The following is a 17,800-nucleotide window of genomic DNA, read 5'->3' on the forward strand; positions in this document are numbered from 1 at the left end:
TAAGTGACGGCCACCGCCGGCTATTTACCATAGATGCTAGCAGGGAGACTTAAAACGCATTACTGGACAACAGTGAGTATAAGAGGAGACGGTTTTCTAGAGAAAAAGAATTATCTGTACTTGGCAGATATTGTATTTGATTGTTGGATTTTACAGTACAGCGCTGAACGAGTAAAGCGACTATTGCAATCTGGGTAGATATGTGGCTGATTATTTGGAGGAATCAATACTCTATCCAAGCATGTGGTCACAAATCGGTTAAAAGTGAATTTGAGTGAAAACAAAGCATGGAAGCATGAAATGAAAGCTTCCATGCTTCCCGAAATGTTAGAATTCACTTCACCTTGCTGTTGGGTATGTTGTTTTTAAGCCCTTTTGATTTTGTTTCCTCTTTCAGTTTCTTTTCCAAAATCTGACTATTTCATTGCCGCAGAATTGTAAATATCCACCGGTCTTCTCTTTATGTTGGTAACAGAAAAGTTCTCTCATGCTTCAAAGTGTCTCTGATGCGTGAGAGTTGACATAGCAAACTAATTAAAGTTCTCTAGCATTGAACAATGTGCCAATTTGGAACACATCTCTGTCGCTCTGAAGTGAGACTACGTGTGCAACTTTTGCTGAACAACAACAAATATTAGCAATTACAGGATAATGCTCAAATGTAGCCTGATAGTAGCACAAGTAGCAACTGGTCACACCAGCACTGGTGCGGCTGTATAGCTGCAAAACCATTGAGTGTTATGAATTGTGTTTTAATGCTAATGAATTCAACCTTTAATACGTACGAGGAAGCATGTGCAATTTCTCCTTTGAAAAGTGACACAGTCGTACTTTGAGGCAGGTTGAAGCGTGATTCATTACAGGATTAGAGACAGTCACCTCTGCAGCGGTGGAGAAATACCTTCCCCCCCCCCCACCCCCCCCTCCCCCGTCTCGCTGGAATTGCTTTCAGTGGACAGTGATGCATTCGCAAGCTGTGATCACGGAAGAACCTTCATCACATTGGTGGCGAGCGACACTGACCCGCCCGTATCGGATTTTTAATAAAAACGCCAAATTAGCCTGATGTATTAGCGGATTAAATGGGACATACAGTAAAGTCAAACCCAATACAGTATGTGCATGGTTGTCACAGGGGATAAGAAAACACGAAAAAACGCTGTCTGCAGATGATAGCCGCCGCTCGGTTGTTCTAATTTCAAGGTGCTGGAGGTGCTGGAGATGCTTGGCTAGCGGACGGTGATATTGCTCCGGGGTTGCCGGGGATGTAACCCACCCCCTACCGCCACCACCCAGACGGGATGTCATTGGCTTTATGGTTATGGATTACTTGCAGATTGTGTCACAGTGGCTACAGATGTTGAGTGTCACTGTGGGAGGAGGAGGGAGGGCGGGGCCGGAGACAGAGTGGGAGCTGTTACTCAGGGTATACTTGAAGAGATTCACTCCATTTGCACATACTTGTCAGGCTGAATCCCACAGAGCCGGATGCTCATTTTCACTTCATAGGCCGGCTAACAGGGCATGCAATATACAGTAGCTCGATGTGTCTGCTCTCAGTGGTCTCCTTTATATGAAGGGCACCCATAAACTGCAGTCGATTGTCTTTTTTTCCATATTCCTTGGCAATTATCATTGTTTTAATAATTGACTGTGAATGCTTTCTTTGGATTTCCATGAAGCCTCGCTGACTCCTCCAAATGCAAAATTAAACCTAATTATGTGGAAACAATATTCCTATTCCAACAACATGCCTGACTGAGGCTTGGGGAGCCGGCTCCTTCGTCATCTGCTTCATTTGGCAAAGCTTTAATTAAACACAACAAAAAGGTGCATTGTCCTCCAGATGCCATCACGCAGTGGCGAGCCTCACATGTGCAAACTGTCAGGAAGTCTCAAATCCAAAAGTTTGAAAGCCCAACGACGCGGTGACAAACTGTTTACTGCCGTGTAGTATTCGTCAAAGGATGTGAAGAATATGTCAGCCATGCTTTTGATTAATCAACCCTGTAATGAACAAAAGGGTGCACTTTAAAAGCAATAACAAGCTGTCTCATTTCCTTGAGTGCCTCTTAAAAAAAAAAAAAAAAGGTCCCGCTGACAAGACAGTAAGAAACAGATTATTGAAGGCTATAAGAAAATGAAAATGTATCAGCGACTGCAACTGGTGAAGTCATACTTATTGTATATGTGCGGTATTAGAAGCAAAGGTAGTACGGATCTGAAAGAAATTGATATGACAGTGTAAGGACCAATCTGGATGACTTGAAACGTTTTGGACGTGCACCCAGTTTGTATTCTTTCTCCGCCGCATTCTTTCTTCTTCTTTCTCGGACATACTGAAGCCAGCACAGACCAGAGGGTCAATCCCATATTCCTGTCACTGACGCTAAAGAGAACCAACCCCGAGAACAGCTGGTCGGGCTGAGTGGAAATTGACATAACAGATGAACTAACATTTGGCTTTTTGGAATGGTAAGCCTGGCCTGGCATTTAATGACATTTTGCTTTGCCACAGAGATGCATTTGGAGGCTCAGAAGATGAAAAGAAAGAACAGAAAAAGGCTGGAGGAGTATAATCGTGGGATGACCATTCATTGTGGACATATTAGCGGATCTCTAGACTGCTAAATGAAGTTGTGACATGTCGCTTATTTCTAAATTTCTTTTCACACTGGCTGCCCCCTTTAATGGAGCTCTAATGGAACAAAAAATGTAATGTGCATTATGTGCTTTACCAATCAGGTTCTCGTTCAAGTCGGTGATGGATGAAATCATAAAGAGGCAACATTCATGCCGCCTCATAATCACGTTCTTGAGGGGCGTCGTGTGACAACATGTTCAGACAGACAGTGTGTAGGTGTACAAACTGAACAGATATTTGACAGGGTTGAAAGGAAGAAGAAGAAGAAGAAACGATGCTTTCCGAGACAAACAACACGCTTAGCTGACGGCAATCGGACAGGAAATATGATGAAGCATTCGTTGCTCTCGGGCTTCACAGTGAATGCAGTGGTTAGATGGGCATAGACCAGTGTGTGTGTATGTTTTATGTCTGAAAGGTCTGGCAGCTGACAGAATGAGACCCAACAATTTAAGGAGAGAAATTTTCAATTTTTCTTCCTCCAAGGGCGGAATGACAGATGGCAGAGAGGAAAGAAATGAAAGAAGAAAAAAAAGGTTGAGAAGCGCTGCTTCAAAGTGCATGAAAACAGGGCCTGAAAGCAACGTTTTGATGAGCTGACTTTTGAAGACTGAAGGTTTTTCCTGAGAGCAAGGTGGGTTCTCTCCGACCTTGGTTCTTTTCCCCTCTCAAAATCAGAGTGCATACTTCAGGAAAATCGGTGCGAAGAAACATTAAATAAGTATTGAAGATGACTAGTTGACACTAAAATGAGAGGGCCGCCCGTCTCAATGTCTAGATGTCGCAAAATCTTATCCAGATTGCGATCCTGGCAAGTGTGCACTTCAGCTCCTGATGCCTCGAATCAATAATATTCTGTCTCGCTTTGAGATGGGGGAGATGGTCCAGGTTGCACTTTCATCTTTTTCTCATCTGACCTTTAGGCCAGGAGACATCATGCTTGAGAAAATATTCAGCAAATTTACAAAGACAGCTCTTTTTTATTAACCCTTTGTCCAGTATAAGACCCTATTTTTCTCCCGTTGCTCCTCTTTGCTACTCCCAGTGTCATATATCCTTGAGGCAAAAAAAGGCCTGTTTTCGAAAAAAAGGCTATGATCTCAATAAACTAGAGTCATCACTTTTCCATGTTGCAAAAATTAAATAAAAAAAGCTCTGGCGTGTCCTTGAGTCTCTGTAATCAGCTTAATAATCATTGCAATTTCATCTAAGATTTCATCTCAGAGATATAGTCGATCATCCATTGTGTTCATAATGTCAACAGGTGAAATTAATCACACAGTAAAACATGTGATGAAAAATAACGCATCAGAATTCAGACGAACGCCTTTTTAGTTTTTTAATTAGCCGGTGAAAGACAATTCTGTGAAACAAGACAGCCCTTTCATATCTTCTATGAAAAAGAGGATGGCACGAATGCATACAGCGACCGGCGCTAGGGACACGCGCGCATCACACGCTGGTGCGTAGGGCACCGAGTGCCGGAGGGGCATCGAAGCAGCCTGGTCCTGGTGCACAGCCGTGACACGGAGAGAATGCTCCCCACCCCCCCCAAAAAAAGGCCACATGAGTCAGGGGCAGGACAAGAGAAAGAGAGGAAGCTGCTTCGTCCAGCGGTCCGTATTCATTCTTACCGCCGGCGATCGGGCTCCGTGAATCTTACGGAGACTGAGAGAGTGGCAATGTCATCGCCAATGTCGTGGTGATGCCAGCTGACGCGGTACGCCAGAATAAAGTCATTCCTGCAGATGTGGAAAAAAATGAACCCTCATATCGGAAGCTTCGGGGAGTGGTAAATGTGATGCTTTATTCATTATAGTAGTACTTAGAGGCAATTGAAAGGTTGTCTTTTCATAACTCATTTTAATATAGTAGTTTTATATGCATTTTTAAGTGATCTATGATGAATTATTTAAAGGTATTGGTTGAGTTGTAGCACTTAAATCATGTTTGTTTATGTCCTGCATGGATGTACAACCTAAAGTTCTGCTAATCATAATCAGGTTTGAATGATCATTTAATTATTTTGTTCGGAAACCTATATCTCTTAAATCTCAGGTAATTAATGAAGTTTAAGAACACATTTAACTCTGCTAATTCATTTCCCCTTTAATGTGAGGTCGATGCTGTCATCCGTGCCCGGAGGAGCCCAGGACCGAGAGGACGATACTGTCCCATGGCCGTCAACCAGTTGGGTTAAACTGGAAGGACCAGCAGTTCAGAAGAGAACAGTCTCAACCATTCGTGTGTGTACATTTTTCATTTATTTTATGTGTATTTCAAGCAACAAGGCTTAGGGCACTCAAATGTCCAGCGGCGGCCCCGAACACACACTAAAAGAAATAAGTCATGTTTGCATTTAAAAAAAACAACAACATAAACAGCATTGTTCATTCAAGACCTCTTTAGAAAGAAGTACAAAAGGAACACTGCCGTAGTATATCACAGTAAGTCAGGTAATTACTCCCACCTGCTCACTCAGGCACTCATTTCACATCTCCATTATTCGTTTATCTATGGCTGGCAGAGGTTGTCGTATCACTCTGGTATGCACAGATCCATTGCAGGGGAACAAATTAAGCTTGACAAGAACACGAGACCTCTGAATAGAGCATCTTTATTCGAAGACTGGGGTGTAGAACCAGCAGGGATAAAACAGGAAATACTGCCACGTGTCACTCTGTGCTCTCTTTAAATGATGAATACAGTTTTGAGATCCATAACAGGTACAATTTCAAGTAAATGATCCCAGGCTACGTTGTCCCGTGCCACCAGGAAATGTAAGGGATCGACTTTTGAGTCATAATAATCCAAAGTGGAGCATCAATCCAACATGAGCACTTCTGCAGTGGTCATCCATCTCCACCCTCTTTCAATCGAATATTAAAACAAACTTCATCACGGCAAATTTAATCTGGTTTAGTAGAATGCAGGGCACTCGTTTCTTTCATGCGCTCGACACAAAACAATCATTGTTGAAAGACACCAGACGTTTGAACTCGTTATCGTTCGTGTCAGATCCTGGTGGACGAGGACGAATGTGTTTTTGTGCGTAGGTCTCCGGCGGCAATTTTGTAAATGAACATGGGGGAAAAATATTTCTGACAACATCGTTTTTCAGGATTCAAAAACGAAACCAATATGACAAATTGTATTACGATGTCCGCTGACATTGACAACGAAACATTAATGTGCGAGACGGATGAAAAGGCTAATAAACTATAGTGCAGTCTTATCGATGACCTGCGTGCATGTGCAGAATCAAACGCCATGCTCCTGAACGATGACACAGTACAAACCATCTGTTTCAAGCTGAATTAGCTTGACCTTTCAGTAAAGTTATGTCTGCAAGTAATGTTAGCTAACAATACAACATGTTTAATGGATAAAGGTGAAGGCTTTATGGCCTAAACATATCCAGAATGTAACAGCTGAAATAAACTTAATGATGACATTTAAAGAAAATGTAGGCTAACAATACATGTTTACTTAAAAAACAAAAACGGAAATATACCATCCATCTGTATCCCCATCGACCCACAACACAAGTGCTTTGTGGGAGTTGGAGGAAATGGAGACAAAAGGTTTCCTTGTCACAGGCCATTAGATGTGATGGTATCGGCTTCCACTACTGCTTTAGTTTTTCAACACAGCAGCAGAGTAGAGAGGATGGATCATTTTTCAATAAACATTAACTGACAAAACAAATAATACTAATCTGATATGGTATATTTATAGCCCTGACCACGAAAAGCCAGAATACATTTGCTAAAAATGTCATTCAACATATAATAATCTGGTAGCGCCACCATACATTCAAAGTACTGCAGTGATCAATACATTAAAAAAGGTCCGCCGACTCTTTGAAGCGACTCGACCCGACCTCTCACCTTTGTGGCTATTCAGATTGGTCGAGTGTTGGAAACGTGGGTTCAGGACGAGTCTGCATTTGTGTGCGCCACAGTGGGGACAAATTACGGCCCCTCATTATAAAAATGCTCCCCTCCCCCGCAAATACGGCCGAATAGAGATTACAAACGTTTAACTATTAGTCAATAACGCATTCCTACGGGACAAACATTTGATTTAGTGTTTTTAACTGCGATGACTGAGCCGGTTTACCGACAGTGCATCGCCATTTAAGTTCAGTGCCTTAATCAGGGTTTGTCAGCTCCCACTTTGATGGTGGGCAACACAGAGGAAATGCCATCCGCTGTGTAACATCTCACAGCTGGATAACACCCTGCGGTCAGCGCTGTGGATTGGAACTGCTATTTCATGTTTAATTTGTCAGATTCGCTACCTGTGTGCCAGCTTGCTACAGTTTTCTATTTCGGGTGGAAGATGTCAACACAAATATATTTGCAGGAGTTTCATTTTCAAGTAGAGTTTTTTTTTCTTTTCTTCTTCTTCTAAATGTAGATCTTAAGAAAGCAAATACATGCAACACTATGCTCCCTACATTACATTTATTTATTATTATTAGCCTTTATTTTACCAGGTCGGTCCCGTTGAGATACAATGATCTCTTTTCCAAGGGAAGCCTGGCCAAGATAGCAGCATAGACAAAGTTTCAATATACACAAGACACACAGAAATCACATGAAACAGATAAAAGACATTAAAAGATAAAGCAACAGGACTAAAACTCCGGATTTATACCAAAACAAGAACAAGTGCGGTATGAAGCCGCTCCAATTTCCCTCACACGAGTCTTAAAAGTTTCAAGGTTGATAAGCTCCTTCAACTTTAAAGTTTTTTGCAATGCGTTAGAAGCAGCAGGTGCAGCAAACTAAAAACAGTGCTTACCGAATTCAGAATGAACTTTGGGTAGAATTAATAAATAAAACTCATTGGAACGTAAGCAGTAATTGCTCTGGGATTTAGAGATGTAGTTGCATAAATAGTGGGGGAGCAGACCCAAGATAGCTTTATAAATAAAAATATGCCAGTGTATAAGGCGGCGTGCTGCCAGAGATGGCCACTCAACTCGAGCATATAAGATGCAGTGGTGAGTGAGGGCTTTACAATCAGTGGCAAACCTTAAGGCTCCATGATATACAGTGTCTAAAGAACGCAGACAGTTTGCTGGGGCATTCAAATATAAGAGAGCACTGTAATCAAGTACAGGGAGGAAAGTGGTAGCAACCAACTTTTTTCTGGTAAAAAAAGAAAAACAAGATTTGTGACGGAAAAAGAATCCCAGTTTCACTCTTAATTTTTTTACCAGATTTTTTACATGTGGTTTAAAAGAAAGTCGATCATCAATTAAAATGCCGAGATACTTGTAACAATTCACAAGTTCAATTTCATACCCTTGCAATGACAAAATGCTGGGTGGAGATACAGGCACTTTCCTGCCATTGGAAAATATCAACAGTTTGGTTTTGGGAGCATTCAAGACAAGTCTTAGTTCAATGAGCTGATTTTCCACAAGGTTAAAAGCAATTTGTAAGTTGCCGAGAGCCTCGGCAAGAGTGGTGCCACAACAGTATATAACTGTGTCATCAGCATAAAAATGAAATTTGGCATTTGGGACGTTACTGCCCAATGTATTTACATAAATAACAAACAGAATCGGGCCCAGAACTGAGCCCTGTGGCACACCAGTAGAGACATTTAGCAGTGTGGATGAGGTGCCTTCAAAACAAACACATTGTTTTCTGTTAGACAGATAATTATTAAACCAGCCAACGGCCTGCTCGGATAAACCTATATCAAGCAGGCGTTGCTTCAGAATGGAATGATCCACTGTGTCAAAGGCCTTTGAAAGGTCAACAAAGAGAGCTGTGCAAACTTTCTTTTTATCCAGCCAGTCTATTATATCATTGGTGAGTTTGAGTGAGGCTGTAGTTGTGCTGTGTTGTTTCCTAAAGCCGGATTGATATGGGGAGAGAATGTTGTAAGTATGAAGAAAATCTTTCAACTGATCGTTTACTAGACCTTCAAGGACCTTTGACAGGATGGACAACTTGGAGATAGGTCGATAATTATTCAAGCAAGTAGGGTCCCCCCCTTTCAGAAGGGGATTAACAATACAGGGTGGGAGTTCGTTATGATTATCAGTGGCTGAGATAGATTTGATCACTTTCAAAACTTTTTTAGGGTCGTTTAAGTTTTTCGTTATTGCAGAGAGATAAAAGCTGGACTTAGCTTTGATGTTTGATTGACATTAAAGCAGATCCTCTGTCAAAGGAGATGTTTTGTGCAAAAGAACACCGAAGAGATGAGAGGGCGAAGATGTTGTGGTGGTGGTCTGAGTGCAGCCGCTGATGAAAAGAGCCATTTGTAAAGTGTTTTCTACATGATTCTAATAGTCCATGAACCACATTAACTGCATACACTGCACCAAACTGGCAGTTCCTTCTGCCAAATATTCACTTCAGCGAGTGTTCGCGGTCCTCATTTTTCATGCACAATGATAAAATGATTGAAAATGTGAATTACTTTGAGTGTTTCAGCCTTTTAGAATGACATTAAAGCTGCATTAGAAAAAGCTCATGTTGTAACATATAAAACAAAACGTTGTGCAACAGAGTAGCAACAGATTAGCCAAAAGGCAGCTTCTCTGGTGCCTTACACTGAGCTGCAGGAAAGGAAAGGAGATTTTGCAACCCACCAGCTGCAGTGAGGATATTTAGATCCGTGTCTTTCCGACCCTTGATCAATGATATCTGCCGAGGGACGTCTACCCACATTCGGTTCAAATGTTGGAGCGTGTCACGAAACCAGGGGTTTATTTGGCCTGCCGGGAGCAGAGCGACATCGTGTCCGCCGGGTAACTGCTAGAGATTGTTAGAGATTGATGGAGAAATTTAGTATTACTTTCCTCCCATGTGTCTGTCAATTATGGTCACTCAAGTGAATGTGGGCAATACACTATAAAGTTCTTAAAGGGGGAACTCTGATTTATTGGCTCAACTGAAGCCACAGTGATGGTTGAGGCTGAAGACTACACATTTTAACTTAAAAAAATCCATCAGCATCTGTCAAATCTGTCAGCTACATTTTTTATAGACTGTTTGGTTTTGGAAGTGCATTGTGGGTAATGTAGGCACCAGTAATGTAGGCACCAGGAAGAATGCGTGTGTCTGATTTATTTTTTTATGTTTTCTCGTCATTCGTGAGTGCACTTCATAATTAATATCCAATTTGTGAAAAAAATATTAAGATAACAAATAGTGAAGATGTCTAAAGTGCATGTTTTTCTTGTTCAAAATAACATACTAATATATAAAAAGAAGTCTCAATGAGACTGATGACAGCAAACATTGCCTAAAAAACAAATTCTGTCCCAGGAGTAAACCGTGACTCAGCTCAATCTTTGTCATCAAATGATGATAACCGAGTAGGGAAGAGAAATGGAATAAAGCACCCGGCTGCAGAGCCGAGGCCAGGGAATGCCAGTTGCCATCATCAATTCATTACCATCCGTGTGCCGAGAAAAACAAAACAACCCACGCCGTTGAAACATTTCCGACTTGAGACAGCATTAAAGCATATTAGCTTGAATCCCAGCATTATGCAACACGTCTCAGTGGAAAATTTCAAATGAGGAGAAGTGGAAAGGAAGTCCGAGTCCAAGTTGAGTCTCCTCGAAGGACCCTGAAGAGGAATTGTAAGAGTTTGGGAGGACGAGTGTGGCTTTTGGACACAAATCATTTGTGAAGAGGGGCATTCGGTTTTAGATGCAAGGTCGTCGCCTGATGCTTCCAACCCTGGTTACTCATGCCTTAAGAATGTTTGTGTGTGACCATGGTAGGAAGGGGAGGGGGATGATGAGTGTGTGTGTGTGTGTGTGTGTGTGTGTGTGTGTGTGTGTGTGTGTGTGTGTGTGTGTGTGTGTGTGTGTGTGTGTGTCAGTTTGGTTACTCATGGGACCAGAGGTTCTTCCAAAGACAGACAGTGTTAACTTCAGCAGACACACTTGGACACACACACACTTAGACAGACACACACACACACACACACACAGATTAATCTCTGTCAGGACTCGCAGGGCTCTGGGACTCTCTGAAAGTTAGTTTGTGTGTGGAAGGACAGAGGAGGACACGTAAACAGAACCCACCGACATCAGACGTTCCTCTGTCATTAGCTTGAGCCATGGTGACATCGGTAATGATTGAGTGACATATAGATAGTGTCAATCTTTATGTGCAGCATTCATGCCTGTCAAATAATCTCGATAAACATCTCGTTAAACATACGCACACATTATAATCCTATAACACACACTCAAAAAAGATCAAAAATCTCCATATATTCTGATGCCTGCATTACCCACAATTCAATTTACTCACCCACAGTATTGGAAAGGTTTAAGGCGAGGACACCTCTGGTATCTCCTGACTGCTGGCTGAGACAGGAGTCTTTTCCTCGGTAGAGAAAGTTGATGAAGTGCTTTCACCCCTTGTTCAGAGACGGTAGGACATGAAATGTGCTCATGTGAGAACTTTTTGATCGACTTCCTATTATGAGATTCTTGATAAATACGAGCCCTGGGCTAACCGCAAATTCTGCAATAAAAACATACAAATGGCGAGGATTTTAGATGGATTTAGATTATTGCCATTTTTAGCACAGATGTGTATACAATTGACAAACAAACTAATACATAAATAAAGGAAGGGGCGTCTTGCTGGCAGCCTTTTTTTTTTAAATATATAGTTCATCCAATCACCGTCAATGAGCATTCTATTCTATATTCGACATGAATACAAAAATCATTCCCTATCAAAGAAAAACAGCACAGAGAGACTTTGAGTCCTTCTTCTCAACCCCTGGATATTCAAATATATTTACACTGCATAATGCTCTGGTGAATTTACATATAGACCAGACGGCAGCTTTCCATATGGAGGAGTCCCAGCCAACCAGTTCGTGAACCACAGGAGTAGGAACTGGAACAACACAAGCTGCAGATGACGGGTGGGGCTCGGTGCACCACCGCGAGGGTTTAATAACGTGTCATCTCGCTCTCGCTCTTACAGTTAGTTAGTGCGAGGCGACCGGGGATTCTCTCTCCATTTTTCTTCTTACGCTTCCTGCAGCAAACACTTCAACACATCCAAGTGACAGAACTCACAGAAGGAATGAAGGCTCACAGTGTGTTGTGTGCAACCTGCATGTGTGCGCGGGCGCGTCTATAACCAAGTGTTCGCTTGGGCCCGGAGTTATGACAGAGCTGGCGCTCTGAAAGGTGCTTTTGGTTCTGCCCTTGACCCGAGTCAATCTGCCACGTCTAGTCCTCAAATAGAGCTCACGAGGGCTCTGTAGACCAAGCCCACCCACCGGCTGGCACACGAGCCTCTGAACGTCCTCTCCTACCAATAGCGGCCGCTAATTGGGCCTGAGCAAAGTGATTGGCAGCGTCAAAGTAATCATGTTGCATAAAGTAATCATTTGGCCGATGTGATTTAATGTCCTGTAGTTATGTGATGTTCGTGTCTAACGTGAGCTCACAGCTGTTCAATGCAGGTAATCTAAATCAGCTGATTAATGACTCCAGGAGGAGTAAAAAGAAAAAAGGCCTTTTATAGAGTTTTTAAAAGAGTGAAATCTGGACCTCGAGGAAAGACACTTTTGCCCTAATGCACGATACTTTTTTTGTTCTTTTTGATGAAAATATATGTCCGTGTTGAACAAGTTTGGAAGAAAACACTTGTTTTTTTTCTAGCCACCATTGCCTGGCATCAACACACTGTAGCATCCAGATCTCATAGGAATATTCAGAAATTCTTCTGAAAGTGTTCCTCATTTAAAACATGAAATTAACACCTACTTGCGTGGCAGCTTGCATGCTTTCAGCCAGCACTATGCACTAGTTTCCCTGAACATGTGAAGAGGCTATTTTAAAAGCCGATGGACGCATTTTGAACTCTCCGTTACAAGCGGAGCTTGGCTGAAAAAATAGCCGAAATAAATATGTTGACATGTCTGTCGGAAAAACCGGGGGAAAGTAATGTACTATTAGCCCATCTGATCCAATTTGTACTGTAGGTGATAGTTGCTTTACAATCCAGAAGAGCACTTTTTTTACACTGTCAAATAAGTGCTAATTTGTTCTGGTCTGTTTCAGTGGAAGAATACGCAGTTAGACTTGACATGCAATGGAACAGTAAATACCTACATGTGCCTTGTTCTTCGTCATGCCTTTCCTTCACCAGGTCAACAGGAGCAGTGAGTACGGAGGCTGTCCATGAACCAGAGCGGCGGCGTTCAAAGGCTCGCTAGAACAAGCATCCGCCCCGTGAAGCAACCTTGGGCAAGAGTCCTTCCAGAACGATCCGTCCAAAGTGGCCCAATATTCTCAGAGCGCAGGACTAAAGGCAGGTAATAACATGAAGAACGGGCCCAGAAGCTTGTGTGTTTAAAATAATCTTCTCAAAAGGATGTGTAGATTAAAACAAAATTCTGTGTGGGGAGCGGCGGGTGTAATTACTCCATCAACAAAACATCAGCAGAGTCTACAGAAACCGAGCTCTTGCAATTCACACCCAGTTGGCACAATTGCAACTGGCGCTTGAGGTGTCATAAACAAATTCAAAAAGGTGTGAGGGGCCCACACATATTCATTTCCCCACCAACAAACTGAATTACTAGATTAGCTTGCGGGTCTTTTGAACGTGTTGGATCAACAGCCAAACTACTGAGAGAAAGTGGGAGATGTTACCAATATGTTCCCTCTACAAGCGCTGCTACAAGGTGATGTCATTTTTTTTCTCAAAGGAGAAGACTCTATTCCTCAGAATCGGAGGGTTTATGTTTAATTCATACATTTAGGAATATGAATGATTGAAACCCATCATTTTTTCATCATCTTATTAGTCATTCCCCTGCAAATGTAAATAAGTTCTATGAGTCCTTTTTTTTGGGTCGCGGCTGTGTGATGTGGGTTGCGTTATCTCACAGAAAATAGAAAAAGTGACATTGGGCCGTTACAAAACAAAAGCCCAGAGGCCTCAATGACTTGCTATGCCCTTTCATTTTGTCCCGTGTTGGAGTTCTCGTCAATGGGTCCTGGGAAGAACAAAGAAAACCCTCAAGGTGGCTGGCAAGATGTCCATGAATCAGAGAATTGAGAGTGTGTTAAAACTAATGGATACATTAGCACAACACCAGAGGATAATTGGTCGACACAGGTAGCTTAAAAAGTAACGGATAAATGGAGGAGATAGATTCAGTAACATGAGAACCAAATGTTCTCTTTAAAACCCTTTAAACAAATACACTGCCAGAGTGTCTACCAGAAGCAAATGAAAAAATAACACATGATATGAGTTTTTTTTCCTTTCTCTCTTTCTTTTTTCTTGCAAATAATGGTGGCATCAAACCTTTCTCAATTAGCCATCTGGGGGTCGATGGAAAAATAGCACTCAGACTGTAATCATGGTTCCCTTACCTTGCTTGCCAAATACTCACTAACCGGCTGGGCTCTCCAGATCCCTACTCTCAAATGTCCTTATGCGCTATAATCACTCTGTGGAAATGTTCACAAATCTGTCCATGCGCGTGTGTTTGTGTGTGTGTGTGTGTGTGTGTGTGTGTTATTGTGTGCGCGCATATCGCAGTTAATCTTCTAGTATGAATGACTGTCTGTGCAAATAGGCGTTTGTGTGTGTGTGTTTTTTGTTTTGTGTGGCCTGAACCAGCCCTCTGTGCGATTGATGATCACCAAGTGAAAACATTTAGATTGCCCGCTTCTTGGTGCCAGTCTGGATTAGGCGGGCGATGAGACCGTTTTCTACTTTGATTACCGCTTTGGCGTTTAACCTGCTCCCATAGCAGGGGCCATCAGCAGGAGAAGGCTCGGCTACCAGACACCCGGCACACACACACACACACACACACACACACGCCTATTTGCACAGACAGTCATTCATACTAGAAGATAAACTGCGAAATGCGCACACACACACGCACACACACACACACTAGATTAAAAGCATCCGCCACGTGTGACGTGTGACACGCTCTCTCTCGGTCTCCCACCCTATTTATGCTCAAAGGCACCTCTGCATCTTGCTCACAAGCAGCATGTGCTGCCTGAATCAGCCACTCTATGCAAACAAGACGCTGATCTCACCTCGAATAAAAACAGCTGTTATTTCTGTGTGTTTCATAGTGCATTTCATAACGTGCTTCTACATGTGCAGTAGGCTAGGCTTACTAGCAGGAAGTAAACAAACACTGAGGAATAAGATTGTGATTCCTAATAGGGTGCCGATTACTCCTGCTGAAGCTCAGAACTAAAATAATACTAATATATGCATATGGAGCCATAAATTACAGTATATAGTGGCAGATGTATATCAAACTCTGACAAGCTTGTTCTTGCGGTTGTTCATGTGTTCTGCAAACTGAACCACTTGGCCCCCCGGATAATACTGTCTCTCTGTTGTCATCATTTAAAGGTCAATGTCAACGGGCCGATCTCTGCAAGAACTTGCCGTGTTCTTCTACGAGGGGGAATAGCATAAATGAATGCTTTCCTACGTCTCTAACTGACACTTGTTTATAGTTGTGGTCTTGGTGCCTGATGCTGATCACCGTCTGGAGCTTGTACTTTGCCCGGCATTTTTATTTACTGCTACATTACCGGTCGTGAGCGTGCATTCGCTTTAGAAAATAGCCAACGGCTTGGCTTAACATCGCCGAGAGTGTGTGTGCCTGTGTGTGTGTGTGTGTGTGTGTGCTCACGTGTGTCTTTTTTTTCCTGTGTACGTGCCCCTATAGTTCATGAATAACTCTTGCTTTAAGATACTGAGAGTGGATTCGGGCAAGGGGGGGAACATAAATCTGAGGCTGACACCCTCAGTGAAAGTCATTAGTCAGCCGTCACAGAGCCTGGCCCTCTGCCATTTCACGAGAACCACCTTGCTCTCCGCCTCTTCCTCCCTCTCTCTCTGCCGCCCTAACGAGGGCTATCTTGCTCGCCCCAATCCCTTTAATGGAGCCAATGAAATCAAGAGGATTCTGCTGGACGCAGCCTGTTTTGAGACTTATTAAGACACACACACACACACACACACACACACACACACACAGACCATGTTGAAATAAATGGCAGTGCCCATGTTGTAGGTGCATGCAAGGCTCTACTCGTCAGCTAACGAGGGTCTGCTATCGGTGGCGAAAAAAAATGTAATCTAGAATCCTTACCTCCTAGTATGTGAGACTTTTTCTTCCCTCCCACTTCAACACATGCACACGCTCGCATACGCACACGGAGGAAGAGGAAGAGGAAGTAGCAGTAAGGACTATGTTTAGTATAGCGCAGCCCAATTCGCTGTGACAGGGCACTGAGGAGACGGTAACGCTGTGTGCTGCTGCAAAGTTCAGAAGATTTAAAAAGGTCCTTTTGTACCTTCGGTGAATGTGATTGATGTCGGGCAGGGTCCCTGAGAAAGCAGCCGGTTCATCCATTGCGGTTTTCAGAAGAGGGGGGATCAAGGTTTTTTTTTTTCTTTCCCGGCATTCACATAAAAGAGACAATTAAAGAGAAAAAAGGGGAAGATGCACACGCACTCTGGGTAGCTGGCAATTTCAATTTGCTCATGGAAGGGTGTGTGTTACAGCTGACGATATACAAACACACAGTGGCCTGTTGCGCAGGATGCAGCGCTGGATAGCGTCTAAACCTGCTGCATGTGTGTAATTGGAGATAGCAGAGGTCGGACTGTGAATGAATCAATGCCCGGATCAATTCAGACTGCATTTCCTTTACCATTTCGTTGTCTGTACAGTGGCCTTTTAGAAGATGAAATGTAATCATCGCATTCAGGCCTTATCGGCAGAGGAGGCAGGAAATTAACTGCTTTGAAAATATTAGTCAACTTTGTCACACTGAATGCAACTTAATGGCATTTCCCTCGTTGACACGAGACCGGCCAATGAATGCTAAAGCTACACAAGCCTGGAGCAGTGTGAACATGTACAGTTCTATTAAGCGGATATCTCTGACTGCTGTTATCGTTTGTGCTCATTTGAAGCTGTTCTGTGCTGCTGTTTTTTTGTCCTGGCCTGCCGCCCTGCCAAGAATAAATTGAATGTACTGTACCAAAAATGTATGTTACTGGGCACGGAGATGTGCAAACCGCTGGCACCTCCGTGCCGACTAAAGCACTCATGTGAGTCAGACTCATGTGGTGGAAAAAGGTTGGAGAACCCAATATTTAGGCTGTTCCCCGTGTGCGATTATGATTAAACTACAACAAAAAAAGAGAGTTTATCTGAAACAAAAATGGAGAAACGATTAATATTTTATTTGCTTCGAATCAATTCCAAAGATGAGAGTACAACTGAACTTTGTGATTCGATTTTGTTGGTATTCCACTACATCATCGGAAGCACCACCTGGGAAAAAAATGAGCACAAACGCCCGCGGCTCTACAAAGAGAGTAAACATCAAAGCCAGCATCAAATATATAACTCGGCAGGATGCATGACATTCCTTGTGACAATTCACCCCTTTAATGCCGAGCTCTTGATGCACGACCTAAAGGTCAATAATGTGTTCCTATATTTTTAGTATTATATAAGCGCGCGAGCCTGCAGCCGTGCATATATGCTCACAAACACACACACATATATGCAAATGTTTGACCGGCGTGGCCGTCAAGGAGTATCGAATTAACAGTTCAAAGACCAAAGACTCAAGCAAATAAATAAATGAATGCAAACGAAGAGAAGCTCTCTCTCTCTCTCTTGCTTTAATCCGTTTCACGGGCCGCTAAACAATCCCCACACAGAATCGAGGCGACGGAGAGCAGCTGAAGTGCCGGTTGAAGATCATGCATACAGCATGTGGCCCATTTGAGTGTCCGTCGCAGCCGTCTGCGTCTCTTCCTGTCTCCGTCCACCGGGGGCCGTCACACAAATGGCTCGTCGCTGGCGTTAAAAATAACTTTTGACACACAAACGAATAAGAAAGCAAGATCTCAAAGCAATTTAGGCAAATTACCTTGGGAAACAAGAGAAAAGCTGCAGGTCGGTCTCGACTGCTGTTTCCATGGACACGCTTGAAGATTTCATTTTTCTTATTTATTTCGCAGGCCACCGAGAGGATCTTTTGAAAGCATGTATGTGTCCGAGGCGGAGCGCTCGCTTGTCTTTTTTTGTTTGTTTAAATAGAAACATAAATCTGTTTTGCAACCT

This window comes from Taurulus bubalis (genome assembly GCF_910589615.1).
Source record: "Taurulus bubalis genome assembly, chromosome: 21".
Lineage (NCBI taxonomy): Eukaryota > Metazoa > Chordata > Actinopteri > Perciformes > Cottidae > Taurulus > Taurulus bubalis.